The sequence below is a fragment of the Propithecus coquereli genome, unplaced genomic scaffold, assembly GCF_000956105.1.
Source record: "Propithecus coquereli isolate 6110/MARCELLA unplaced genomic scaffold, Pcoq_1.0 Scaffold530, whole genome shotgun sequence".
NCBI lineage: Eukaryota > Metazoa > Chordata > Mammalia > Primates > Indriidae > Propithecus > Propithecus coquereli.
Genome location: NW_012151175.1, coordinates 596,695 through 606,938, shown reverse-complemented (window position 1 = coordinate 606,938; position 10,244 = coordinate 596,695).

Genomic DNA, 10,244 nt, shown 5'->3' with positions numbered 1-10,244 from the left:
TTCCTCATAATCAATGATACAAATCCCTAAATACATAAAGGTAATCGCTATACATTCAGAAATCAAGGTTACCTGCAGTAACCGTCATATCTAATCCGTTAGGTTTTCCAAGCAATAAATATGTTCTCTAGTATATAAAAAATAAAAATGTATAATAGTACCCCTAACCTCTTGGGTCTTCGGGGCAGGGGCATAACTCACACAGAAAAATGGCACTTACATGAATTGTAAGACTGAAGTGGCAATTTACTTTAAAAAATAATAAATTCTCTCTCCTTCCTTCTTTGTGCTCTGCAGAGGTACAAATTCTTCAGTTAGACATAATGGTAAAAGAGACTCATCTATGTGTCATCTCTTTGAATTTTGAACTTTTATCTATTGTCAAGATTTTCAAGTTCGCTTAGCAAAATGTAGACTGGTTGAAATTGAGACGCCGCACGGAGGCTTACTCAGTAAACGAAGCAGAAGGCATTCGCTCTCTCTGTGCACGCCTCCGCCCTTAGGCGCAGAGCGAAGTGCTGCTTTTGCACGGGGCGAGCTCTGCTCCACGTAGCCTGGCCCATTGCTTACTCGCACGGCAGTGTGCGTGGCACGATTCCATTTGTCCTGCAGGTCCCTGCCTTTCCTCTGGCCTCTTATTGAACCCCTGTCTTCCGATGCCCTAGTCTGGTAGTTCTCAAAGTATGCTCTAAAGACTCTTACAGTGCCCAAGATCCTTTCAAGGACCTTTAAGAGGTAAAACTTATTTTTATAATAATACTAAGGTCTTACTGCTTTTTTCTCATTGTGTTAAGATTTGCACCAATGGTGCACCAGCAATGGTGGGTAAAATCGCTGGTACCCAGCACAGATCAAGACAGGGGTCCTAAACCGTGCCGGGAGTCACACATTTCCCACCACCGTGCATTCAGTGCCACTTAAGAATGTTCTGGATGAAACAATACAAAGTATTAACTTTATGAATTTTGACCTTTAAGTACATTTCTTTTTAATATTCTATGTGAGGAAATAGAAAGTATACCAATAGCACTTCTGCTGCATAGCAAAGTACAATGACTGTCTCAAGGAAAAACGCTTGTGTGACAAATGTTTTTTACTGGTATATTAAAATCCATTAGTTTATATAGACTGAAATCCATTATTCTATATTCATGCTGTTGCACTAAAATCCATTAGTCTACTTCGAAAGAATCTTTTTCCCATGTTCTGCATTTGGTAATAGGACGCATTGGTCATTTAGACAATATTGGCTCATAGAGTATGCAAGTCTTCTAAATGTCAACTCATTAAATTTGAGATTTCACTTTATCTACCACTTACAGAGTTTTTGTGGAAAAATAAGAGATAATATCCACAATTACATGAAAAGGGCATTAAAATATTCCCATATTTGCAAGCTTTGTGTAAGGCGTAATTTTTTCAATCAAAACAACATAACATAACACATTTGAATGCTGAAGCAGACGCGAGAATCTAGCGTCTTCTACTGGATAAACACGTTAAACAAATGTCTCTGAGTCTTCACTGATTTTTAAAATTGTGCAGTGTTTCTGAGACCACAACGTTCGAAAGCTTATGATCAAATCCTGTCTGATCCTGGAGGTCTTTGTTCACCTCCAATTCACGTTGTTCACACCTGCTCTGATGTTGTCTAGCACAATGCTCCTTGAACTTCAACGTGCATGCAGGTCACCTAGGAAAGATGCTAAATGAAATGCAAATTCTGATGCAGTGCATCTGGGGTGAGGCCCGAGCATCTCTGACAGCCTCCCAGAAGGTGCTAACACCTCCTGGCCATGGGCTCCACCTCAAGTAGCAAGGGCCTAGCTCGTACTGCCTGCAGCACTCACATGAACCTCAGCATTTGATGCCTTGTGACACTTGAGTTATCTCACTTCTATCATCATTATTATTATTACCACTATTATTAATATTGCTGTGAAAATATTATCAAGTTGGTGCAGGACACTGCTACGAACTTTGCATATACTATCTCATTTAATGCTCACAGCAATCCTGTGAGGTAAGCTCCATTGCTACCTACAGATGAGACTGACTCCATAGCCAGTGCCACTGACCCCTACGTTACATGGGCTTGTATCATGTTCATTCTTTTTTTTTCCTCTCTCTTTTTTTTTATTTCAGCATATTATGGGGGTACATATGTTTAGGTTATGTATGTTGCCCTTGCCCCCCTCCCAAGTTCGAGCTTCAAGCGTGTCCATCCCCCGGATGGTGCGCATCGCACTCTTTGTGTATGCATATACCCGTCCCTTCCTCGCTGCCCGACGTCCAATAAATGTTATTCTTATATGTGCACTTATGTGTTGATCAATCAATACCAATCGGTTTTCATTTGTGTATGCCTTGTCTTTCTATGTAGATTACATGCTCTTTGGGATCAAAATCCCGGCATTAGCTCAGTCCTCTCTGCACTTTTCCAGTGCTCCATTCGGAGATCTTTAATGGTGAAGAATAAACAAATCAACACACATGCTCACACGACCCTGGGAGTCCAGAGCTGTCGTGGTTCACACAGCTTCAGTAGGACCTAAACTCTATTATTTTAATGGCCAGTACTGATGCTGGATCTGGACTGATGAATTTCTGTTCTTTGCCTCTAGTTCCTTTAGCCCAAACTGTAGGCCCACGGTGTCTTACACATGTGTTTTCTCAGTCCTCAGCACTGTGAAACCTTCATATTTTTTCTTAATTATTTGGCAATGTGCAAAAATCAGGGAATTTCACAAAGAAAATCCTGATCACTTGCTCTTGCTGTACTGGAGCCTCAACTGCACTTCAGACTGATCAACTGGAAAGAAACCGCAGCATCGCCCTTGGGCAAGGTCACGCTCTCCAGCTCCGTGCAGGGCCAGCCCCTCCTCCTCAGGTGCCTTCGGTCATTTAAGTTTGTGTCCCCAATTTTAAAACACTGCCATGCTTTTTGGAATGATATTCTGTTACCACCGGACAACACATAAGCCAAAGAAGCCGCTGTTATATTAAAGTCATTTCTGCAACATTTCTGATGGCACCTTTTTTTTTAAAGACCAGCTGAAATCTTTTCTTGTTGGAGTTTCATTATTGCCACTTTCTTCGTGTTCTCTGCGGAGGATCTCCCAGCTAGCAGGGTCTTCTCGCAGAGGTTTGCTATGGGGGTGGGCAGACAAAAGCAGAAAGAAAACTGCCACCAGGAAGAGGGGAGAAGGCGCTGAAGATTCGGAAACAGCGTGACATGGCAACGGGAGGCGAATGAATGAAGGAGAACAGACAGAGTTTCAACACGGGGTACTTTTGGAAGTTCTCCATTCTTATAGTTAAAGTTCAAATCTTAATTCATAGACTGCACATGAAAAAGTAGTTCTTGGCACCTGCACCCGAATGTTCATAGCACAATTCACAATTGCAAAGATGTGGAAACAACCCAAGTGCCCATCAATACATGAGTGGATTAATAAAATGTGGTATATGTATACCATGGAGTACTATTCAGCTTTAAGAAACAATGGTGATATAGCACCTCTTGTATTCTCCTGGATAGAGCTGGAACACATTCTACCAAGTGAAGTATCCCAAGAATGGAAAACCAAGCACCAACGTGTACTCACCAGCAAATTGGTTTCACTGATCAACACCTAAGTGCACATATAAGAATAACATTTATTGGGTGTCAGGCAGGTGGGAGGAGGAGGGGATGGGTATATACACACATAATGAGTGCGATGTGCACCGTCTGGGGGATGGACACACTTGAAGCTCGACTTCGGGGGAGGTGGGTAAGGGCAACATACGTAACCTAAACATCTGTACCCTCATAATATGATGAAATAAAAAAAAAAAAAGAAAGAAAGAAAAAGCAGTTCTTTGGAAGCCCAGGGTCAACTTTGCCTTTCTCTTAAAATCTTCATCAGGAAGGGCAAGTGCACCTTGAAGGGAGAAGAAAATGGCAACAATTAGCATTTGCAAGAGCTTCTTAAAGTTCATAGAGCTCTTTGGCTGCTACTAACTCATTTGATCCTTGCTGCCATCCAGCGAGGTAGGCATTATCACCTTTCTGTTACACATAAAAACACCAAGGCCTAAAACACGATCCCACTTGCTCAAGGTCACTAATTTATCAAGCAGACAGAACAGTCTAACCACGTCCTGGGCTCTTTCCACGGTGGCATGAAACCTCTGTGAACACATGGTGTGCAGCTGTATGTTGGCCTGGGGCTCATTGAAAGTAAGGACACTGACTTTTATCTCTGAATTTCCATAAAAACAATTAGCAAGTATTTAATTAATGTAATCTGGGTATTACATTTAACATAATTTCTTTGGTCACTCAGTTACTTGTATTTAGAGAGGCTACTTTCCATTCTCTGCCCATCTTGGCCTTGAAATTATTTCTTCCAGGTTCATATTTATTAAATAAATGACATATGAGTGGAGAACCTTTCTAATGAGTGAGCGCGTGCGTGTGTGTGCATATGCATGGGACAGAGGGAGACTGAAGCCAAAAATTGGGCTTTACAGGTATGCTTGTCTTTACCCTGATTAGCATTTGGCCCATAGCTTTTCTTTTCTAAGATTACTGTTGTCTTTAATCATAGAGGGAGAAGGATTGGCTGAGATGATTTCTGATGTCCCAACTAGCATGAAACTCTCCACATCAAAATTTTGCTTTTATGCCTGTGTTCGCTGGAGTAGCAGAAGAGGAGTTGAGAACCATTATGAGGAGGAGGCCACTCCCCAACTCCACTCCACTCTACGTCTATTCCTTGATATGGGAAATTGACATTCTCTAATTATTCATAAACTAACGTGCAAAACTTAACTAGAAGGCAAGCCCCTAGGTCCCCATTTCTTACTAAATTCCCATCCTTCGGGCTCTTCTACAGAAATATTGGAGTCACCATTGTCTCTAGTGCCCCCAGCAGAAGTTTGGAGACACGGGATCTTCCTACAGCTGCCACCCTGGGGCCTTGAGAAATCCGCCCACCTCACTTGGCCATATCAAGGACCTCCCTGCAAAATCACACACAGATCTAGAAGTATTCCTAGAAGTTCTGGCTTTGGTTAAATCACACTGTTCCTATTTAGGCTTAAATTCTTGTCATTTTCCCATGCCTTATTGGTAAAATTGGATAGCATTTACAAAATGTTTACCATGTGCCAAGCATTTTGCATATGTTGTTTCTAATTCTCATAAAACCCATACAAAATATAACTATCCCCAAGTTACTAATGACAGAATTCAGATTCAGAAAGGATGGATAGTTAGTTCCAGGGCTGGATCTAACTCCAGGTCTGCTCGATTTCAAATCATGTGTTTTTCCTAATGTATCATTCTATTGCAGTGTTCTGTTCTTTTTCTGGCTACAATTTGCATCTGTGGGTCCAAAGCAACTCATCGCCAATGTGAAACAGAGCAATCAGCAAGTGTTTCTCCCCTAGAATCGAGGCCTACCAACTGCCCGGACTCAGGCCCCCATTTCTCTCTGCCTTGTAGGAAGGGACTTAACCTACTCCTGGGCAGGATGGTCAGGATCTCTCAGAGTTCTCTGTAAGAGCTGGAATTCTGGTGTTAGCTGACATCGATCCATTCTTAACTCATTTTGCATAATGATCAGTAATCAACAGTAACAGGAACTTCTTAGGAGACTTCAGTTCATTTGTGAGTCATCTCCTAAGTCCTCATATGAAAAGATTCCTGACTTTTTCCATACCTTCCCAAATTTTCGAGCAGTAATAAACCCTAAAAATTGTTTCCTCTACCACTTCACTTTGGAGATGATGAAACCGAGTCTCAGTGAGGCGACATGACTGTGTACACGTGCGGAGTCGAAGTGAGGGGGGCTGGAATGCGGGGCTCCTGCTTCACCTCACAGGCCTCTTCCCAGATACCATGTTGAATCCAGAGGACTCCTGTGTATCCCATAGTGTAGGTGGGTCATTTTTCCTCCCCTAGTCAGAACCAATGGCCAACATGGATGTGAGATTTTCCCGCCTGACAAAGGACGAGAGTTGATCTAGGGCCCGTTGTCCTTGATCAGACTGAAAAGCATCCCGCTGTCAGACAACCTGGTTAGAAACCCAAACACCACGAAGCAGCCAGTCCTGTCAGCTAGAGACAGGCGTCCTGCTGGCAAGCTCCATGCTTGGAGGCAGTTACATTTCAACCTGTCTCGAAAACAAACTTCTGAATGCTCTTGTAGCCAAAAAACTAGTGAGCCACAGAGAAAATAGTGCAGGGCTCTAGTTTAGGTATTTCTCTTCTTGTGTCATTGAGAATTCTGAAATCCATGACAGATTGGAGGGGCACGAGTGGCCGCAGTCGTTGGGACTGCATGGGAAGGTGCATGGGTGGGGGAAGCCACGTGGTCGCAGTCCTGCTCTCTGTTGGTGACTGGAGGTTGGGCAGGCCTCGTTTTCACTGGGAGACATCGGAGAGGCCATGTCTCCTCATTGACAAAATGAAGGGCTTAGGCCAAGCCATCGTTAAGATCTTTTTAGCCTTTCCAAGGCAAACCAGAGAAATTTAAAATTTAACCAGTGTATTCCACTGGTTATTTAACCAGTAGATTTCACCCTCACTCCCACCTGGTGTGCCCTTTGCCCCTCTGTGACCTCGGAATCTTGGTCCCTGTTTGGCCTCTCCCACTTTCCAGCCCAACCTGAAGGCTCATCAGTATTCTCAGCCCCTCGCCACCTGTCCTTCTGTCCCACCAATGCTGTTAGTTCCTACTGTCTGGCCAGGTTAGTCTCCTCCTAGTCCTGAAAACCTAAATCTCAATGGGGAGAAGAAGGATTTAGCTGCATTGATTGGACCCACTCTGAGTTTATGATATTTTTTTGCAAGAAGATTCTCAAGGCTCTTTAGAAATTCTCTTAATCATTTCTAGTTGGCTTCCTCTTACATTGCCTTCAAGAGTCAGTCCAAACATTTATTATTTTTCTTAATATTCTGCTTTCATACGTGATTATAAATTAGGTGGCATTTTCTCCAAATACATGCAAAATTTCATTATACAAAGTTGACAACTATGAATTAAGTGCTTTGTATTACCAGGCACTGTTACAGGTAGCGAGGATACAGTACAATAGTATTTGTCCTGTATTCTAGCAGGGAGAATGGAAACAGATAAACAAGCAAATAAATGAAACTGAAAAGGAGTTTCCTTGAGTCTTAGATGAATTCTAAGCTGCTCATGTGTAGGGCAAGACCCCATGACACCAGGCACAGAATAACTCCTGGGACACTGATCAAAATGCAGGTTCCAGAGCTTGTGAAGAACTGGGGAGACTGGGAGTACGTCAAGTATCACTAAGTGCTGCTAAAAAAACTAAGCAGTGTAAAGGGGACAGAAAGGGATGCAGGAATATGTCCTATATAGGATCATCAGGCAAGGATACACTGAGAGGTGAATTTGGGGCCGATACTGGAAAGAAGTGAGGGTATAAATCATGTAGATAACAGGGAGGAAACATCAGTAAGCATCCTGAGAAATGCAGTTAGTGCATCAGGAGAAAATCAAGAAGGCCGATGTGTCTGTACTTAAGAGAATAAGGGCTAGAAGGAGATTAGAGGTCAGAGAAATAACAGGGAAGAATAATTCTGGGCCTTGTAAGAGCCTTGGAAAGGGCTTACACTTTTGTGCTGAGCAAGGCAGGGAACCTCCAAAGCACTTTGAAATAAATGAAATAATAAAAGGGCATTATATTTGTTTGTTTAATATGTTGGACTTATGCTTCTGGTTATCAGAAAGTAATTGGCACTAGACTATCTTTTCCACCATAAGCCATTATAAAAATGGACTAACTATATAAAACAGTTAATTTTAGATTGTGGACAACAGTTAGCATGAGATTGGTCCTAGAAGGAAGGGGAAGGGTTCAATGAGCCCCGCAGTTGTCCTGGATTTACGCCTTGGGAGCCCTTTCGGAACAGCAGCTAAGGAATTTAGAGTCCATGCAAATTTGTATTCCACACAAGTCCATAAAATAAAAATACCTTACAGACTATTGTGGTCTGGGCTGAGGACACATAAATCAAAGCTTAGGGTAGCTGAGGTAAATGGAATTTATAAGACAGAGTACCAGAGAGGAGGAAATTTTGCAGAGAAGTTAAAGAAAACTGCCTCGAGTTCCGTTTGGTCTGGGGTGAAACTGAACTGCTCTTGTGCTGGGCAAGGTTTTATGATGCCGGACAAAGAATAATGTTGGGGGAGCTATGGGCCAAGGAAAGGTTCTGGAGCTCTCGCTGCAATAGGTCTGTAGCCTCTGTGGAGGCCATGGCCACGTTTGACGTACAGCATCTCGTTTTCAATATACCGAAAATTTCATTCATCTTCCCCATGTCTAATTTTTTTCTTGTGTTCTGGATTCTTATTACAGGTGTAGACATCACTGTTTATTGACTTTTCCAAACTAAAAAGATAATTCGTCATTGATTCCTTCATTGCTTTCACCTTTCACATGCAACCGGTTGCCGACTTTTGGCAAAGGTGGCCTTGTAGTGACTCTCATACCTAACCTCCTCTGTGCTTCTCATGACCTTCCAAATCTTATTCAGAAGAAGACTCCGACCCTCCCCCATCGACCCTGAATTGCAGCTCTGCTAGCCTGAGCTCTACTCCAGAAACACACCACTCTCAGGGGATTTACAATCCCCCAGCCTCACACATGTACATTCTACTGGTCCTTCAAGAACGGTCTCCAGTATTACCTCTTCTGGGGCACCTTCCTTGACTCCTGGTCAAAATTAATTCCCCCAGCTATTAATTCCCTAACACTCTGTTTATCTGTCTTTGCACTTAGAATAGTCTGACTCTGTATTTGAGGATGCGTACTTGCGTGTCTCTCCCTTCAGTGTAAGATCCTGAAGAGTATAAAGGCTTCTTACTCATCATCATTGTCTCTTCAAGAACCAGCAGTGTAGCTGGCACCTAGGTATCCGTTAAATATTTACTAAATTTAAGTTCAATATGTAATTTGGGTTTTCTGTAATGGATATATCCTAAATAATGTAACACTCTCAATTCCTTATTAGATAGCTCTTCCTTGCAGTTAGGTAAGGTTTTATCCCTCTAGCTCCGTGCTTGGACAGAAAACACAACCTCTTTTCAGAGGCCCCTTTAGTGTCTGGAATAGTCTGATTGAAATAGCATTCCACTGTCTGTGGGAAAAGAGGATTTTCTCTTTTACTTTGAGGAAGTTTCTGACCAAAATCATTTCCAAGAGAGTACCAAATGGCTGCAAAAGCCTCTCATTCTTTCCTTTTGTGAAATAATCCAAATTATAACCCCACTCAAGCACACAGATTCAAATTTCCTAAACAAAACATTAGCAAACCAGATTCAGCAATGTTTACAAGAAATAATATTAATACATTGTGACCAAGTTGGGTTTAATCCCAGGAATGCAAAATTGATTTGATATTAGAAAATCTATCCACATAATTCCTTACCAGAAAGTTAAATGCCATATCCATTCAAGATAAAGTACTATCACCAAACCCAGAATAGAAAAAAAGAAACTTTCATAACTTGATAAAGTTTCAAATAAATACAGCTATAGCAAAGAGCGCATTTAATTTTAAACTGTTTAAAACATTCCTTTTAAAAACAGGAGAAAGGATTCTTTTCTCCAGTATATGTTTTTGTCTGCTTTGACAAAGATTAGGTGGCTATATGAGGATAGTTTTATATCTGGGTTCTCAGTTCTGTTCCATTGGTCTATGTTTCTGTTCTTGTGCCAGTACCATGCTATTTTAGTTACTATAGCCATGTAGTATAGCTTGAAGTCTGGTAAATGGATGCCTCCCAATTTATTCTTTTTGCTTAAGATTGCTTTTTCTACACGGGATCTTCTGTGGTTCCATATGAAGCATACAATTATTTTTTCTAGATCAGCAAAAAATGATGTTGGTATTTTAATAGGGATTGCATTGAATCTGTAGATCACTTTGGGTAGTATTGACATTTTAACAATGTTGATTCTTCGGACCCATGAGCCTGGTATAGTTTTCCACCTATTTACGTCCTCTGCTATTTCCTTCCTCAGTGTTTCATAGTTCTCCCTGTAGAGGTCTTTTACCTCCTTAGTTAAATATATTCCTAGGTACTTTATTTTCTTTGTTGCTATTGTGAAGGGTATTGAGTCCTTGATTTGGTTCTCAGTTTGACTGTTGTGGGCATATAGGAATGCTTACATCGATTTTGTAACCTGAGATTTGCTGAATTTGTTTATCTATTCCAGTA